Here is a 20165-nt window from a genome sequence, read left to right as displayed (position 1 = left end):
CAATGGTACTGGCAGCAGGGAGTCACATAATAGACAACATGTTTTAAAGTAAAGAACTCTCTTCCACAGAGTATTAACTTACCAACTTTCTACACGCCAAGTTCCCAAAGCAGTCAAGAACATCCGAGACCTGCAGGCTTCATATTTCCCCTAATGGGGTACTAATTGTTTTCAAATAAATGCCCCCACTGTGCAAGCTCTCCATGCAGAATCAAAGTGGACTGAGGAATGGTAAGCGTAAACCATCTTTCTGATGTCTACAATGTCATGCTTCAGAAGATTCTAGAAAAAGTCTAGTTGGGCTTAAATATATTTATATCCAAAAGCTTTAGTACTTAACTTATAAGAATATCAATTGGGAGCCACATTTCTGAAAAGAAATTATCACCACTTCCTATAACATTGACTTCTTCCTAAAACAATTACGTTCTACACACACACACACACACACACACACACTCTTTTAATAAAAAGTATTTTCTGTGTGAAAGACTTTAATTTTCCTTATTTGCAACCCTTTTTTAGGATTTTTTAAATGAGGTGTTTTAATAGCGCCACCTGGTGGTAATGATCCATTTCTAATGCATCCACCCAACATAACTTCTCTTTCCTCACTTTTTCTCCTATTTTGTAAGCTGTTTCTTTCATTTGTGCTCATGAATCATTTCTTTGCATTAGTGTTGCTGAAGAAAATCATTTTATCAAAACAAAGTAGGTTATCACAAAAAAACTAACAACAGCGTTAATGTGAGCAGAACAGTAGAACCTGCACACTTAAGGGTATGCCACTCATCAGGGAAAAGAAATGTAACTAAAAATTAACCGAAGGCTGCAAAGAAGCAAAAAGGGGAGAGGCAGTAACTCCAAAATGGGCTTTAGAGAGAAAACTCACCTGACCAACATTTTCCTTTTATATCTGCCACATTTTCTGCCCTATGGCCAGTCTGAAAACTAAGCCACCCAGAACGGCAGGCAAATACTTCCCAGCCACAAACAATGGAATATTGAAGCTATTGATATTCCTCTCACAGCAGCAGGAACCATAGCAGGTGCTAAAGGAATTGGTTGTTTATGAAGAAATAATAAAATCTTCCTTCCTTCCTTCCTTCCTTCCTTCCTTCCTTCCTTCCTCCCTCCCTCCCTCCCTCCTTCCTTCCTCCTCATTTCTGCTGCTTCTCACACAACTACCAGCATCCCCAGCACCAGAGTGCTACTTGGGGAAAATAATAATAATATATGATTTTTTTCCCTAAATCACTTCAACTCCAAGGACCCATTAGCAACGTATGCCCTTTCACAGATCTGGCCATTTGATTGTCAAGAAATATAACTTTAGAGATAATGAAATCAGGGCAAAATAAAAGACAGGAGGAAAGGTAATTGCAGATACCTTTTTAATTTTATTTTTGCATGTTCCTTTTTGAGAATTAGGTCATTAAATTCATTGAAAATTCCATCCTTCACCCAGCCTTTGAAAGCTCATGTCTCTTTCAACTTTGAAACAGACCATAATGTGGATTCATGTGGTGAAAAATGGGAGGGATAGAATGAAGACTTGAGAATAATGAAGAGAGTATGTCCACCCGGAGGCTAACCAAGGGCGCCCAGGCTGCTGAAGGAACTTCCTTCCACAGAAGCCCAAGGGAAAAGTGACCTCTTGATTTAAAGATCAAAATCAGATACACAGACACACATGCACACACGCAACACACGTGTACACACATGAATCCACACAAGCACCAGAGCAATCATCTAGCCCATTGGCATCAGCATAAGGTTTCACCTAAAGTCCCCGCGCTGACCTTTTATGGACGATGTTTGCTTTCTAGGGACTGAGACCTGGGACCAAGTCCCAGAGATGAGGGTATAGGGGAAAGGACCCAAAAGTCAAGTTTTATGGAAGACGAAATGTAGAGAAAAAAAAAAAATCTTCATTTATTGGTAATTTTAGTTAACAGGAACAATAGCTTTGCACTGACAGATAATAAGTGAGGGGAAAATAGTGATGGGGTGAGGGGAATTATATACCTGACTGTGAGGAGGATGACATGACTGAAGCTGCCAAAGGAAGCTCTGAATGGGCTCTAAAAATAACTACAACCCAACATACTATCGCATGACTGTAAGGCGCTGGAGGCTTGCCAGAGTCAGACATGCATTTTCGCTGACCTTTTAGATCTGACTGACTCCCAACCAGACTATGAAGACTGTGACCGAGGAATGAATTCCTGTTCCTTCCTGGTGACCTTGCAGTGCTTTCCAGTAAGTTCTCCCGTGGTACAATTGTTCTTTTATCTGCACAGGAAGGGAATCTGTGATTCCTTCTGGAAACCGGAGCACTGTGGGAGGCAGGCCCACTCTCCTGGCTGCTGGAGAGCTGAGCATACGCAGGTCTGGGAAGAAGCCAAGTCATGGGACTGTGATACAAAGCTCACCTCACCCCCGGGCTAGGTGGTGGCTTTGACTTTCTAGCTTCGTGACCATCAAATAGAAATTGTCATGACTTTAACAGTATAAAACTGGGGTCTTTATACAGTCTGTCAGCCAAGTCAAACCTACACCTATGTTTGTAAAGAAACCTTTATTGGAACACAGCCACACTCATTCATTTAAAGACCCTCTGCCACTGCTTTCGCACAACAATGGCAGAGTTGAGCAGCTGCAGCAGAGACCATTGGCCTGCAAAGCCAAAATAATTGACTATCTTTCCCTTTACAGAAAAAGGTTGTTGACCTCTGGTTTAAAAGAAGGATCATTAAGAGAAGGCCGTGTGATGTGCCAGAAGGACCATGGGAAGGGGCCTCCAGAGGCCTGGGTTCTAGTGCTGCTCTCTGTTAGAAACCATCTACGTCTGTAGCTCTGAGTGACCTTGAATGTCTCTTCTAGCTGCAAAAGATACAAAAATTCTATGGTTTAAGCGATTGTAATGTACAGGTTTCAGATATCAATTTTACTGTCCAATACTCTTCATTCCCAAAAGAAATACCATTTTTTTATTTGTAATCCAAAGATTATAGTATATAAAATAATTACACTGGAATACATACTTGGTGCTTACACAGAAAGAAACACACACACAAGCAGGCACAGACACATGCACACATACTCACACACATGCAAACATACACACACACACACTGGAGCAAGGCTTCCAGCCCCCTGCTCTGAGCATAGGGTTTCATGCCCAAGATCCTTGCAGTGACCTATGGAGAAGACATGTGTCTTCTAGGACCTCACCACTTGATTGAAGAAAGCTGCTGTGTCTAGGGCCTCACCATCTGCAAAGCTGTAATCAAAACATTACTATTCAGTTACCATCTAAGGCACAGCTGTAGAATTATGGAGAAATGTTTTCACAAAACTAAGCAATTGGCTGGGTCTGTCTTCTTACTGAAGAAAGAAGAATGCCTAATTCACAAAATAATTCATACTTTATAGCACATTTACATACAATATAATGGATGCCACCCTATTTACTTGTTTTCTATACCATCTTTATTTAGTGTTTATTTTATGAGACTTGCAAATAGTTTCCAAACATCTCTAAATCTAAGAAAAAGTTAACTGAGTGAAGCTGATTTTAAATAAGCTGTCTTACTCTGGGTTCTCCCCAAAAGCTAAACCTGAGACAAGAGAGTTTATTTTGGGAAATGATTCCAAAGAACAGGAGGAAAGAACAAGGCAGATTGAAACAGGAGGAGGAAAAAGCCAATCCAGAGGTCTTTACTGAGCTGGTCACTGGTATGGGCAAGTGAGGAGCCCTCCTCTTGGGATGCTTTGGGCTGCCTTGTAGAATGAGTCCTCGTTTGTCTTTCTAAGGAATGCCACGGGAAGTACTATCTTCAGCTCCCATCATTGCCCCATGGGGTTTTAATTTGCTCTCATTTTCAGTGTGTGCATAGGGCAGAATGGCTAACCTGGTTTCTGTGAAGTCAGCAACAGCCTCAGAGAAGCCCCTGGTCAGAAAGCAAGAGTTTGGTGGTGCAGCTGAAGGAAGAGGCTGATAGGTTACAATCACACAGTTATCATAGCAATGCCTGCAGTCAAAAGGTCGGCTAAGAGGATGCAAGAAACTGTACAAGTGATCCATACAGCATGAAATCCTTAAATTGTACTACTCTGTCCTCCCAAGATGCCATCAGTTATGTAAATGTAACTCCAATATTCCTTCAACATCCTACGTGCCTCCGCCACATGCTGAGCACCTGGAACAGAGATGAAGACACTGTTCTTATACTAACAAACCATTTCAATGCATTCAGATCAACACTGTCAGTTAATAGGAGAACACAGACAGTTTCTCCTGTTTACAGTGGATAGGTAGCAATGAATGGAGGTCAACATAAAGGAAGACTTTAGAATGAAGGTAAAGCTTGAGAGTTGTTTCAAAGGACCAATAGGTGTTTTCCAGGAAGTAAATCAGGAAGGAATATTGAATAGCCTGTGCAGAGTTGTGCAAGTTGGAGAAATCAAAATGCGTGCAGGAAAATGCAAAATACCATGAGTAAGGTTAAAATAGAAATACATGTGAGGAAATGGCTAACCATGAAGTGGAAGAGGTAGGCAGATCCCAGACTATGAACACTGGACTCCATCCTAAGAACCTTGAACTCCACCTATCGACAGTAGAGGAATATGGAAGACCGTAGAAGAGAAGGGAGTTATTCAGCTTGCTTTTAAGAAAGATAACTGTGATAACATCACGTAGTTTATACCATCTCAAAGGAATTACAGAGGTAAATTAAAGCTCGTGTATTTTTATGATCCCAAGATAAAAATAATTCTGCTCTGTCAAACATTTAAATTCATAGATCATACAATAATATGTTTTTCTGTAAATGTACAGAACTTTATGGCTAAATTTAACACCACAAATGAGAACCATCACAAGGCTTCATCAGAGCAGAGACTTTTGTGAGAGTGTAGGTCTGTTATGTATTATTTAGTGTTCACAGCACTTTACAATGCTGGCCTAGAAGTAATTTAAACCACTGGCCACTTCCCCAGCCTTTTATTTCTGTGAGGCAATATGATAATTTAGGAAGACTAATGCCAGGACTCAGTCCAGAAATGTAGGCTTTTGCCACCCTGTTATGAAGAAAATCAGTCATGTTGGTTTTTTGTTGAAACCAGGAACAATAAGCATCCAATAAACCACAGTGACTTTCTCAACTTAAATTCAGGAAAACACAGTAATGAATTCTAAGGTCCTTACATGAGTTTGTGCAGCAAATACAAGAGGCAGAGGCACATTATGGGGAATAAGAAGACAAACATGTGACTCTGAAACCAGAGGGGTAGAACAGAGACCAGAGAAAGACTTAAAGGACCAAAGCACTGTACCTCGTCAATTTCCACCTCTCCTAGAAACGGCACCCTATTTGCCCGTTTGCCCGACAGCCCACAATAATTGATGATGCTGCTGGGTAGCTAGAAAGATGACCCAGTTCTAAAGAGGCAATCCATAGACCATCAGCTATGTTCAAGCCCCTCCCCCTGCTCTAGCTAAAGCCTTCATCTATTTTGGAGCCATGTCCCACTTCGGTCATCTGGTGAGGCCCGAGAATGCTTTTTATATTCCTATTTTCTAAATTATAATGAATTTGAATTCATAAAATTATATTGAAATTTAATTATCCATCAAAATATTACAAAGTAAATTTTGTGATATACTAATGCAAGTGGTTTATCAATGCACTAAATATGACTGTCTAAAGGTAGATGTGATAACTAGCATAATTCTGATGTGATGATGAGCATAGATGATATTTTGAAATATTTGCAACATTGTGAGATGATATGAAAATATCAGTAATTTCTCTTGATGACAAATTCCTACATGCTGCTAATACTGCTGTAGTTGTCTACTAATAATTGATACATATGCTAAGTTTGGTGAAACTAAAAATGTAACTCATAAATCCCTGGTTAAGCCTGCTTCTTTGGAAGTGTGATCTCTGTGTTTCAATCAATTTCCTAGGGAAAGAAAAGAAATTCTAATTTCAAATAATTTCTTAGATTGTTATGTATTGGAAGTTGTAATTTTTAATCAGTTGACTGAAAACATGCATAACTAAAAACTACAGTAAATTTAAATGTACTTAGAAATATTTTATTTTTGTAAATCACAACACCATCTGTATATTTTAGATCTAGAACAGTACCCATACACACATATGTGCAAGATCTTGTATTTATTCAGTCCACAGTCAATGCAGCAAGTACATGAGAATTTGGAAAGCTGCTTCTTCAACATAACTAAATCTGTTTTGAAAAAGGAATACAATGCAAAGTATAAGCTATGGACTTTGGTTTTTCTGCATGACCCGGGGCAAATTAACTCAGTTTTCTCATCTGTAAAATGAGTATTAATATCATATTGACTTCATAAGATTCTTGTGAAAACCAAAATGCGCTAAAGAAGTTGTTTTCTTAAACCATTTGTCAGGATGTAAAATCAATTAGCATGTCACAGTCAGCAATTTTTTTTTTAAATTTTTGAGACAGAGTTTCACTCTTGTCACCCAGGCTGGAGTCCAATGGCATAATCTTGGCTCACTACAACATCCACCTTCTGGGGTCAAGCGATTCTTGTGCCTCAGCCTCCCAAGTAGCTGGGATTACAGGCATCTGCCATGGCACCCAGCTGATTTTCATACTTTTAGTAGAGGCAGGGTTTCACCATGTTGGCTGGTCTCGAACTCCTGACCTCAGGTGATCCACCAGCCTTAGCCACCGAAAGTGCTGGGATTTCAGGCGTGAGCCACCAAGCCCGGCCACAGTCAGAATTTTTAATTGAAATAGATTAAATGGAAAGCCACAGTCAGCATTTTTAATTGAAATAGATTAAATGGAAAATATTAAAGTGTGTCACACACAGTAAAGGTAAACATTGTCTTGTGAAACTCATTTCAAATATGTATGTATAGCCTAGTCCTGCTTTACAACATAATTTTTATCATGAATCATGAAAACCTTTTTAAATGCTGAAATAAAACATAAAATATGTTACAGAAGACGTGACACATAGCAAGCTATTGTTAGTGATAATAATAAATGATTGATGCCCCAAGGTCCAGAGTCACGATTGGGAACCACTCTCCTCACAATGCTACTTAGGAATCTGACTTGATAGAAATACTTGGGACCAGCATTTTCAATACACTGTAATCCTACAGAGGGACCAGAACAAACTTTACCATGGAGAAAGCAGCAAACAAAGATACATGGTTCTACAAAAAAATAGGATACAATTGTATTTAGCTCACCTCAAGAGATAGTTGGAATATTATCTTTGTAAATTACTAGGCATGTGACCTCGCACAAGTTGTTTAACTTCTCTGGGCCTCAGCTCCCTTAAAATGAGGATAATAATAGCAGCTTCCTAATAGATTTGTCACAAGGATTAAATTAGTAAGGGTAGAAAGTGCTTACTATGCCTGGCACACAGTAAGAACTCAGTAAACGCTAGTTGTCCTTGGGTTTGCCATTATGATTACTGTCTCAAAAATAGGCAAACCTACAAACAAATACTATCTTTCTGCTTCTTCTCTTACTTTCAAATGACCTTTATCTTTTATTTCTATTCCTGCAGCAAAACAAAAGACTTTTTAAAACAAAGTAAAAGGCCGCAAACAACTGTATCTTCAGGGAAATCATTATATATTACCACCTGCATTCTTCTTTTCTCCAAGATCTAAGTTATTTTTCCAGGGTGATTTTTTTATTTTTCTGTCTTGTGTAGCAGGCAGAGGGGGGCATGTATATAAATGCTCACATCCTAACAATATGCTGAGATTTTCATCAGGAGATCCAAAGGTGCTAAGCCTGGCTTTCTGGATGTGCTAATTCTTACTTCCACATGGAAAATACTGTATGGAATTGATACAACCCATGCAAAAGGCCATTGGGCTTTTCTGATATTCACAGACACGTCAGCTCCTGGATTAAATTTGGAATTTAATACAGCAGAGCCCAATCCCCTGACATTGCCTGGTAACTGCCTGGCTGAAAATAGACTTTCTGGATGACCGCTGAGTTTCTAAATCACATTACCCTTTTGTCAAGTCACGCAGCAGGTAAACAGTGGAATAATTTAGAATCTTGACATCAGGGAAAAGCATGCACTCCAGAGAGGAATGAGGCTCTCCAAGGCTGCATTTCTTCTTTGCCTTCTTTTTGTCCTGGAAGTGTCTTGTAAAACCGTGAGGCATCCACCACCTTTTCACTCCCAGGCCTGTCCTGTTAGGGGCCCACCACCCAAAAGGGTTTGGAATTGGAATGCCACCCACTCTGACACCGCACCCAAATGTTTGCACTCGGTGTCTCCTTTGAGTCTCCCATGGCAAACGTTTCCCATCTGGAATAAATAAATGGCCTAGGGGGCTGGACGGAAACTCAGGAGAATAAATAACAGCAACCAAAAACAGACCCAAAACAAACAGACCACAGCACAGATGATTTTCCCCCAACTTTTTAATATGAAAATGTTCAACAATGAAAGGCGATAGACTAGTACAACAAATACAAACACACCCCGCACCTACACTCGCCAAGGGCTCCTAGTTGGCATTTTTTGCTTTATCTACCTACGTATCCATTTGATCTTATGTGTGTGTGTGGCCGTGTGTGTGCTGGCCTCACCCTTTGGAAGTAAGTTGCCGATATCATGACGCTTCACCCCTAAATATTACAGTATTTGTTTTCTCAGAATAAGGACATTCTCTTACATGCCTTTAATACCAAAATCACACCTACCAAATTAGGAGTCATTCACAATATCATCTACTATTAGTCCATATTCCAATCGCTTTCCTTATCCCAATAACTCAAGCATTGTGTTAGATTACTATAGCTCTTTTAATAAAGATCAGTTCTCTTAGCTTGTATTTTAATGACAGCAACTTTTTACATGTGTCCAGGCCAGTTGTCTTACAAAATGTCCCACACTGACCACGGGTGAGTTGCAACTGGAAGGGCAGGAGAGGAGGGCTGTGCACAGCCAGGGACAGCAGGAGAGTACATCTGACTCACTTGGTGAGCGTAGGTGATGGGTGTGCATATATTATTTGACCCCCACATTATTTGGACTTTTTGCTGTTCCCCAGTATGCCAAGTGCATGCGCAGCTTGAGATCTTGGCACAAACTGTCCCCTTTTCTTGGAATGTTTTTCTCTCACATCTCAAAACCATGGCCCCTTCCATCCTGAAGATCTTTGCTAGAGAAGCCTTCCTTTGCCACATCATTTAAAATTGCAAACCACCCTCCCAATCTTTTTCTTTTTTTCTTTTTTTTTTTTGAGACGGAGTCTCTCTCTGTTGCCAGGCTGGAGTGCAGTGACACGATCTCGGCTCACTGCAACCTCTCACTCCCTGGTTCAAGTGATTCTCCTTGAATCCCAAGTAGCTGGGATTACAGGCAGGTGCCACCACACCCAGCTAATTTTTGTATTTTTAGTACAGACAGGGTTTCACCATGTTGGCCACGATGGTCTTGATCTCTTGACCTCGTGATCCGCCCACCTCAGCCTCCCAAAGTGCTGGGATTACAGGCGTGAGCCACCGCACCCGGCCCCAACCTTACTTTTTCTTTATGGCACATTTCACCACCTAGCTTTCTATGTATTTTATTTCTATTGCTGATTTCCTGTCTCATCATCTGAAACATGAGTTCTCCAAGGACCAGGTTTTGCTGTGATTTCTTCACGACTACACCCCCAGTTCATATACCAGTGCTTGACTCCATCGAATTAGCAAATATGTATTAAAACCTACTATTGAACTCTATTAAAACCTGTAACTGACCTTCTTATCCAGCTCCTGCTACCCCAGGCCAGTGGTGATGCCACTGTCCAGCAGGGAGAACAGCTGACAGAAGCCAGGGTAAGGCCCTGGGGAAGCTCCAAGCCAGGGCTGACCACCCTCCCACTCCCACTGCCTCATCCTCAGAGTCCCCGTAGCTGCCATGTCCATCTCTGATTATTCAACTGGGCCCCAGAGGCTCCCAGTCAGTGTCCACTGCAAACTTGCCCTCCCTCTCTCTATAGAACCACATCACCTCCTCTCATCATCCATCCTGCAACCTGTCCTCTTGAGGCCACTGATCTTTCTAAGAAGCAGAAATGGCCAAGCCTTTCCCTCTGCTCAACATTTTTCACTAGCATCCCTCCTTCCACAAGGGGAGCACCCAGGCTGATCTAGACAGAAGACCCTTCCTGATCTGGCTACCACCTTCCCAGCCCCCACCCCTGACTGTTCCCACCTCCACCTTGACGATACTAACTTATGTGTGGTAGTTTCTGGGATGTCTGTGCACCTCACGTCTCACACTTACTTCGCCTTCTGTCCAGCATGTACCTCCACTCCTGCCCCATCACCTCCAGTGTGCTGTCCTGGAAAACATCTACTCTTCCTTCAGGTTTCAGCTCAAATGCTACCTCCCCCTTGGAAACTTTTCTGAACTTCCTTCTACTACACTCAAACTGGATATTGCATTTAAAATGGATATTACTTTAACAAAAATCACATCACCATGATTTGCTTTTCTGTCTTCAGCTGAACCTCAACAAGGTCCTTAAAGGCATGCCCTATGAAGAAGCTTGTATCTATTCAGCTCTGCATCCACCAAGTCTGTGGCAAAAGACTAGGTGTTTAATAAACTTGGATGACTTGGTCTAAGTAGCTGTTTTGCCCTGGGTAGAGGTAGAGCTGTTTGCTGAGAGCCTTCAGGATCAGAGTTAGCGACCCTGATCTTCTTCAGCCTGACTTTATGGCTCAGGCCTGGCGTTAATGGTAAACATTCTCATTGTTTCAGTTTGCTGAAATACCATGTAAACTCAACATCAGGCGACTGTTTGACTGGAGACAAACAATTCTGCATTCCAGAGCACGTTGACCCTGTGTGCAGTTTGCTCTGTTTGCTTTCCACTAACAAAGAAGTTCTCATTCAAGGCTGTGAAAGTTAAACCACATTCTCTGTTCCACCTTGCTCTCCCTCATACGTACGTGTGTGTGTGTGTGTGTGTGTAAGAGGGAGGGACAGCAGACAGAGAGAGAGAGAGACACGTAGAAGTCATAGAATTAGTCTGGCTGCTGTATTTCAAGCGAGCACAACCTAACATAAGGTACAAGTCTTTCTTCTGACACAAATAGAAGACTAACACACAAGGATTAGGCACCAGGTCCACAGGGCCACGACAGGCTGCCACTAGCTTTAACAGGCCACCTACTTCCAAAGCACTGACCAACAGAAACAACATTCTGGCCATTCCCCCCTCCATTTTATTTCCATCTTAGGAGACATGTTCTTCTTCACCCACTGAGTCCGGATAGTTAGATGTGCCTAACATTCAATTATGGTCAACACTCAATAAATAGCATCATTAGGATTTCTTGAAGGAGTTTAGTCTAATTGTCTACAGCCTAAGAACCTTCTACGTTGTGAATATGCTTCTGTCATTTTTACCTGTGGCCATGACATGTCCACATAGCTGCAATATCACTTAATGTTATTATTACAAATTTTTAGCTATCATTCTTCCCCATAAAGGAAACTGAATTCATAATTCTGCATAGGAAGGGTATCCGCAGGGGCCCCCAGGCTACTCAAATCCGCATGCTAAGAGTTTATAGACTATGGGCTGAAGGTGAGTAAGCATTTCTCGCAGTTCCTTCCCTGGCTATTAGCATTGTTTCAGTTTTTCTGGTTTGAACCAAAGCCAGTTGAATCTCCTCCAAGTTCCAGTTTTGGTCAGATCTCAGGAGACAGCCTGTCTGGTTGCTCAAAAAGCAAATATCTGCCTGAATATCTACCCAACCTGGAGTCATGGCAGATCACAGCTGCCTAATGACCCCACCAAGTGTCCCTTCCATGGTGCAGGGTAGGGGAACAGCATGAAGCACTGTAATCTCCCCATCTGAGGTTGCTGGAGCCTAAATAAGAAGTCCTGCAAGCAGACGGCGAGGCTGCCCAGCCTGTTTCCTTCCCTCTTGCATGATTTGTCTCTCCCACCAGGCGTCTAAGTCATCTTTTCCCCCACTGTTTACTAAATGTCTCCTGTCATGGCTCAAGGCACTTTAGACTGTCTACCACTATTTAGTGAGAATTTCCTGGGCCTGTTTCTGATATGTTTCCCAAAAGGATCTGAGAGACCTAGAAAAGGGGTCTCCACCCATGAGGAGTTTATAATCCAGAGGCAAAGACAAATATAACAACAAACAAAATAGTGACATACAATTATTGTATTACACATACATATTAGGGGCCTTCCGATCAATGGGTATTTCTGCAAATAGGTTAAATCATTACAGATTGGCATGTAGAACTTGTCCATTAAAGGGGCAGGGGTGGCCTGGGATTTGATTCAGGGCTTTAAACAATCTACTTATTTTTTATAAGCCTTTTATTTGCTTTCTATTTGCACAGCTTCTTTATGTTATTTGAAAGTAGGCTCTGAGAGGTACAAGAAGGTGGACTAAGCACACACAGTGTTCTCCTGTTCCAGGTCCTTAGAAATGATAGACACACACACACGTGCATACGTACATACGTACATATACATATATGCACACACATGTACATATGTACATACACATATATATGTATAAGGAGACAAGGGTAGGAATCTTCCCATGGACCATAAACTGTAAGGAATCCTGGAAAGAGGAAAAACAGAATCAGATTGAGGAAGGAATCTCCAATCTGAGATCAAAGAAGGTACTCTTGCAAGGGGTTAGAGGTAGCGGTAGATGACTCTCGAAGGAAGGGAGATTTGGCGGCAACTAACATGTCACATGCCCACCTGGTGTTGGACGATGGTTCCAGGAGGGAAACCCAGCCCTCTTCTCTCTGATGTCCATATTTCCACCACAGCTTCTTGAATAGGCACCAGAGACTAGCAAGGTCTACACAGCATAAAGTGAGTATAAATTTGGCTGCATCTTATTAATTTGAGCACTGTACTTTAGTAAACTATGTTATTCGGGATTGATTACAATTTAAACAATCTACTTTTAAAACATTTTGAAACTGAGTAACAGTGACTTCAAACATTTTTCACTGAACTACAGTCTGACTTTTTAATTAAGTGTAAAGTTTCTCATCAAATTTACTGCTGTATATTTATGTTTAAACACATTTAAATGTGTAAGAACATAGGTCTCTCTCTCTCTCTCTCTCTCTCTCTCTCTCTCTCTCTCTCTCTCTCTCTGTTTATCTATTTTTCCTTCCTACCAGGAAGCTCAGAACAAGTTTTCATGCTAATCTCCAAACATTAATGTAACAGAGGTAGAATCTGGTCACTGATATTGTAACCACCCAAGAGGTTCACCTTGCCCGCTGCCAAGACAGAGTCAATTCACCAGGACAGGGGAATTGCAATAGAGAAAGAAAAATTCACCAGAGCTGGCTCTGCAGGAGACTGGAGTTTTATTATTACTTAAATCAGTCTTCCAGAGCATTTGAGGAGCAGAGTTTTTAAGAATAACTTGTTGGGTGGAGGGAAGCCAGTGAGCCAGGAGTGCTGATTGGTCAGAGATGAAATCATAGGGAGTTGAAGCTGTCTTCTTGCTCTGAATCAGTTCCTGGGTGGAGGCCAAAAGATCAGATGAGCCAGTTTATCAATCTGGGTGGTGCCAGCTGATCCATCAAGTGCAGAATATCTCAAGCACTGATCTTAGGAGCAGTTTGGGGAGGGTCAGAATCTTGTAGTCTCCAGCTGCATGACTCCAAAACCATAATCTCTAATCTTGTGGCTAATGTTAGTCCTACAAAGGTGATCTAGTCCCCAGGCGAGAAGGAGGTCTGCTTTGGGAAAGGGCTGTTACTGTCTTTGTGTAAACTATAAACTAAGTTTCTCCCGAAATGAGTTCAGCCTAAGCCAAGGAATGAACAAACAGCTTGGAGGTTAGAAGCAAGATGGAGTTGGTTAAGTTAGATCTCTTTCACTGCCTCAGTCATAATTTCGCAAAGGCAGTTTCAATATTATAAACAACTTTTGCATGATTATATTTTTAATTATCTTTCTTGCTCTATAGTATAAATAGTAAATAGGCAGATGAGTGTGATAAAAAGAGCGTAGGCATGGAGAAAGGAGGCATGATTTGAACCTGCTCCTTTCTCATTATATGAACTTGGAAAGGAATCATGATCCCTTCCTCCTGGGATTTTTGTGGGGAAAAGGACTAATATAAATAAAGTCTGGCACAATGTTATGCATACTGTTTTAAGCTGTCTAGTATAGTTTTTGGAATTAGTTGGGTATAAATCATTAAAAACTGTACATTAACTTTTGTTTAATGAATTGTTATTGCTTAACTGAATTATTTTTAAGGATAAATTCATACTCTCAGGTCTCGTCTACAGCTGTGTAACCAGAACACCTGCACTTGGACAGTTTTATCACAGGTTAGGGTGAATCGGTACTCGCTTTGAAGAGGAGTTGAGTGTTTAACCAGGGTTTAAATTAGTAGGGATATGTCCTGACAGAGGGAAGAGGACATTCTGTCTGAGAAGCACATGAGTGAGAGTGGAAGCCTAGGAAAAATCCGGAGACAAGAAAAATCAAATCCATCAACTCAACCAGAATCCCTCCAAGCCCTGCAGAGAAACGACACGGTAGAGAGGAAATCTCCTAACAGGCTTAGTAGGCAGCAGGCTCCCAGCTCCTGGTCAGCCACTGCTAGTTGTGTGACCCTGGGCAGGGCATGTGACCTTTCCAAACTTCCATTTCATCCTGGCAAAATTGGTAAAACAATGCCTAACTTAGCATGGAAGATTAGAGATGATCTATGTAAAGTACATGACATAGTAACCTGTCCCCTAGGAAGTTTAGTAAGTCGCTTATTATTAGCTGTTAGTTATCATTCGCTATTATAATCCCCTAACAGCACTGTGAAGCAGCTCTCTAACGTAACAAATTAAAACTAGCCAACCATCCAGCGCAGCAAAAGCAGACACTGATGAGCTAGCAAACAAAAAACAAACGGAAAACACTGTTTTAAAACATTCGTTAAATTGAAACATTTCTAGAAAGGTTGATCAAGGAAAAAAATAGAAAATACAAATTACCAATAACAGACTTAAAGGTCTGTCAGTATAGTTATATCAGCTGTTATTAAAAGATAATAATGGCATATTTTAAAAATTATACTGATCGGGCCAGGCATGGTGGCTCATGCCTGTCATCCCAGCACTTTGGGAGGCCAAGGAGGGTGGGTCATAAGGTCAGGAGATCAAGGCCATCCTGGCCAACGTGGTAAAACCCCGCCTTTACTAAAAATACAAAAATTGGCTGGGTGTGGTGGCATGTGCCTGTAATCTCGTCTACTCAGAAGGCTGAGGCAAGAGAATAGCTTGAACCAGGGAGTCGGAGGTTGCAGTGAGCCGAGATCATACCACTGCATTCCAGCCTGGTGACAGAGCACCACTCTGTCTCAAAAAAAAAAAAAAAAAAAAGACACTAATCAATTTGGCAATTTAAGTGAAATGAACAAATTTCTGGAAAATGCACTTTATGATAAAAACAAGAATAAATTCAAAAATCTAAATGTATCTATTAAATTTACTTTATTGAGTTTATTAAATTTATTATCCAATTTACCTATTAAAGAAATTAAATTTGTGATTAAAAACCTTACCACCAAGAAAGCTGATGGCCCAGATAACTTTTACTAATGAGTTCTATCAAGCATTTGAGAAAACAAATAATGTCATTCTTACACTTTCTATCAGAAAATCTAAAGCCAGACTAACCTTGATATGGAAATCTGACAGATGTTACCAAAAAAAGGAATTTGCAGATTGATATCATTTATGAACATAGAATCAAAGGTCTTTAAATATTAACAAATAAAAATCTGCAACATATACAAGAGATAACACCTCATGACCAAATGGATATCATCCTAGGAATGCAAGATTACTTCAGTATTCAAAAATTATCCAATGCAATTTGCTACATTAACAGAAAAAAGGAGAAAACCATAGAATCATCACCATGGATGAAGCAAAACTTGTGACAAGATTCCACATCCATTCATTGCAAAACCTATCAGCAGACCAGGAATAGAAAGGAGCCTCCTCATTAAGACAAAGAGGATCAGTGAAAAACCTCCAGCTGACATCATACTTAACGTTAAAATATTGAACGTGCTCCCCTCTGTAATCAGGAACAAGACAGGGATATTCATTCACACCACTTCTAGTTTAGAAATCATTGCACTCAACAATAACATCGTGCTTTGCCTTGCTGGTCAGTCCAACCTCACTGACAGTGGCTGAAACATCTGAAGTCAGGTGACAAATCAGACTTCGGGTGAGAAGAAGGAATAATAGTAATTATATCTACAACTCCACTCATGTAAAAGCAACTCCCTGTAGATACCCCTATTTGAAATTATCTTGTTGTGAATTTTTAAGGGCAGGCACCATTTTACTAGGTGTATAGATACCAGAGAGGCAAATTATCTTGCTGAAGGTCATTCAATCAATGACCAGGAGGAGAGAAAGTCAAACCCACACCTTCCTGGTGCCATGTTGATCTTCCACCTTCCTAGTCACTCCGCCTATATTCTAAGACACCATTGTATTTAGATTCAGAAGTCACACCTGAATGACATGATTAATACCCTCACAATTCTAGTAGAAAGTAAAAAGGATTGTACCACTTCCAAATGTATTTAAATAAAGTAGTCAAAAATACATGTCACAGAAATTCGCAGCAGGATTTCCACCATTATGCTAGTGTTGGAGACAAGGATAATAATCTTGCTTTCCTGGCTGTAGTGAGGCTGTTCTACCATGTACCGTACACTTGTTAGAGAGACCCTGATAGGAAAAGTGTGTCCTCCTCTTGGTTCAGTCCCTACCTGGAAGCTGTATAAAACAGTGCAGGACGATGTACCTCCACAGCAGCCACATGTATGATTAATAAAGCAATCAATGGGAATACAGTACAATGATTCTAAACCATGCCTTCTGTAGAGAAACTCAACAAAACAGCCAAAAGAAAATCTTTTCATAGCACTATCTTTCCAAATTTCTCTTTCTCTCTCACCCCCCCAACACATACACCCACACACACATACACACACACACACACACACACACACACACACATACATACACTCCTATCCTGTTGTTTACTTGCCACTCATAGCCCACACCTTCAAAACTTGAACTTTGACATCACTAGGTACCAGGAACTTCTCAGGGTGTCTAACCCCAGTCCCACAGAGTTACAGAGAATTCTGTTTGATTTCTAGTCCCCATTTTCTTTTCTTTTCTTTTCTTTTTTTTGAGACAGGGTCTTGCTCTGTCACCCAGGCTGGAGTGCAGTGGCGCGATCTCGGCTTACTGCAACCTCCGCCTCTCGGGTTCAAGCAATTCTCCTGCCTCAGACTCCCAAGTAGCTGGGACTATGGGCATCTGCCACCACACTGGGCTAATTCTTTGTTTTTGGTAGAGATGGGGTTTCACCATGTTGGCCAGGCTGGTCTTAAACTCCTGACCTCAGGTGATCTGCCTGCCTCAGCCTCCCAAAGTGCTGGGATTACAGGCGTGAGCCACAGTGCCCGGCCTAAGTCCCCATTTTCAAAGTGGACTGCGCTAAGGACTTCCTTAGTCCAGGATGAGAAGCCAGCTGTTCACAGTATGTGGTAATGAGTTGATTAAATGACAGCATATTTTGCTATGGGATTCAGAGGACTTGCCCACCAGAAATGAGGTTTTAGGGGGCCTGGTAACTAAATGTCAGGTAACCAGAATTCATCAACTACTCCTTATGACCTTCAGTAAGTGCAACCAGCAAGAGACACATTCCAATGCAGTTTCCCAGGTGGAAGCAGACAGAAGAAAAGTGGGGCTACTACACCATTTCCGTGGATATGATCAATATGCTGATTTGGAAAGCGTGGGATTCTGACCAGTAAAGGGGGTATACAGTTGGAGTCGGCAAGGTTTTCTTACTGTCAGGGTTCACCCATGCTGACCAGCAATACACCTGTGAGCACTAGCAGAAGGGCAATGCTTGAAAGCTGAATGCTTCAAAAAGGGGAAATAAGTAAAACCACAGAAATTGGGACCTGAAACATTCCTTAAGAGGTTCCCTGGGAAAGTTTCCATTCTTGCAGGGGCCGTAGAGTGGGATCATTTTAGGAAAGACACATGCCATTCATAGGTCCTTGTGCCAGGTTTTGGACATCAGCAGCATCTCACAATCCATAGGCAAACAAGGAAGCAAACCCCACAGCCTCCAGAATCACTTAGAGTAGTAATGCCATATCCTAAATCCTACAAAAGGAGAATAAATATACTGTTCACACTGATTATATAAGGCCTCCCTGCGTTCTCTAAAGAGCTCTACTGGATTCAGCCTACAAATGTATATCCTAGCTATAGGGAGCTTTAAACATGTGATGAACAATAATTGCCTTCTTGAAGTTCACAAGAGTTTTTTGAGCTAATGATACAAATGGCCTAAACAAAAAACAAGCAAATACAAATCCCAACCTGAGACATTTGTGCTGCTGCCTGCTTATTGTAGTAACATTCAAACTCAGTCCTAAACACCATCCTAGCTTTTGTCATGTGTTTAGACATTTAAAAATGGGAAGGTGCTTTAGAAACTCTCCAGCCCACCCCACCACCAGTCCTCCAGAGTTTACAATAAGGAAACCAAGACCCAGGGAGCTGAATCCACGGCCATTATCATCATGATGTGTCTCCTCCCTCTTTGAATGCTAATTTCATGATTTTAATAAGATGTAAATATATCCATGGAGCATGGAGGCTTCCTCTGTCATCAGTAGGTATAAGTAACCAATGCTACTCAGTTATGATTAATAAAAAAGTGAAATGAAAGTTAAAGTGATGTGTCATGTGCCATCACGTGAGAAATGCATTATTTTGGAGGTTGCCACAAATGTATTACAATTTGGATGTACACATCAGACCAAAGGCAATCTGGAAACAGGAAGTGCTTTAGGGACATGAAACTTTTATGGTGACAGTCTCAAAGCAATTCACATATCATAGACAAAGTGTTTTTAAAATTATCATTTTATAGGACTGCACTTTGTTGTTTGTTTGCTTGTTTGTTTTTTAGAGATAGGGTCTTCTTCCCTCACCCAGGTTGGCGTGCAGAGGCACAGTCAGAGCTCACTCAAACTCCCGGGCTAGAGTGATCCTTCCTCTCAGCCTCCTGAGCCGCTAGCGCTGCGCCACCACAGCCAGCTAATTTGTAGAGATAGGGTCTTGGTATGCTGCCCAGGGGTCTCACTATGTTGTTCAGGCTAGTCTCAAACTCTTGGCCTCAGTAAATCCTCTTACCTCACTCTCCGAAGGTGCTAAGATTACAAGTGTGAGCCAGCCAGCCTCCTGACTGTACTTTTAAAAAAGAGACTTTAAAAAGATTTTGCTACAATGATAATAGAGACTAGAATTCCAAAATCTGACTACAGCTTCCCATACTTCTACACGTCTAGTTTTCTTTCTTTCACTTCCCAGCCACCCCACTACCCTCGGCCACCATCAGTCCACACCCAAGTCTGGCCCTACTAGAGCCTGCAAGGCCTGTCATTTCAGTCAGGCTCACCCTGCTAGCCTCTTGGGACAGTCATTCTAGTCTCTGCCTTTGCCACAGGTCTGCAGCCTCCTGTCTGAGGCTTTGTGATCCTTTTATTTACCTTGAAAAGACCTCCTTTCGTATCCTCAGCAATACTGACAGCAAACCAGTTCCACATTGAGCCCAAACCCCATCCAAATTCAGATGAAGGAGTGGGCCAGCTACTACAGCGGCCAATTTATCAGAAAGGGGAACTAAACCAACAGGGAAATAAATCTGCAATATGTTGTCAGTGACCTCGGCTTGCCACATGACACTCCTCACATTGCCGGCCAAATGGAAGCCCACTCCTGGTTCCCACCAATGTGTAAAGTTAAAAGCATTCTGAGCGACTCGGCCTTTCTCTGTGGCACATTCCAGCAGCTTGGATGGTTCAGCGGAGACAGAATCACAGATCTCGGGATCAGATCTGGAGATCTGGCACATTTGAGGAGCTAAGGAAATACAGACACTGCACAATGCAGGCTGCCTTCCCATTTACCATCACATTGGTTCACTTTATTATCTCAATGCAATCACTCTAATAAGTCTCATAGGAAGTTG

At 41.4% G+C, this 20165-nt stretch overlaps 1 long non-coding RNA gene across 1 annotated transcript in view; it reads right to left on the bottom strand.

Annotated features, from left to right (window-relative positions):
* LOC135274795 (uncharacterized) overlaps positions 1-19789 on the bottom strand; it is a 359643-nt gene extending 339854 nt beyond the window's left edge. Inside the window, exon 1 of the long non-coding RNA XR_010342535.1 lies at positions 19684-19789. This is a non-coding gene — a long non-coding RNA (uncharacterized LOC135274795). The remainder of the gene's footprint in view (positions 1-19683) is intronic.
* Between the last annotated feature and the right edge of the window lie 376 nt (positions 19790-20165).

This window comes from Aotus nancymaae, unplaced genomic scaffold, assembly GCF_030222135.1.
Source record: "Aotus nancymaae isolate 86718 unplaced genomic scaffold, 86718_ANA_hifiasm-v0.15.2.pri h1tg000014l, whole genome shotgun sequence".
NCBI lineage: Eukaryota > Metazoa > Chordata > Mammalia > Primates > Aotidae > Aotus > Aotus nancymaae.
This window is presented reverse-complemented; position numbering and strand designations above follow the sequence as displayed.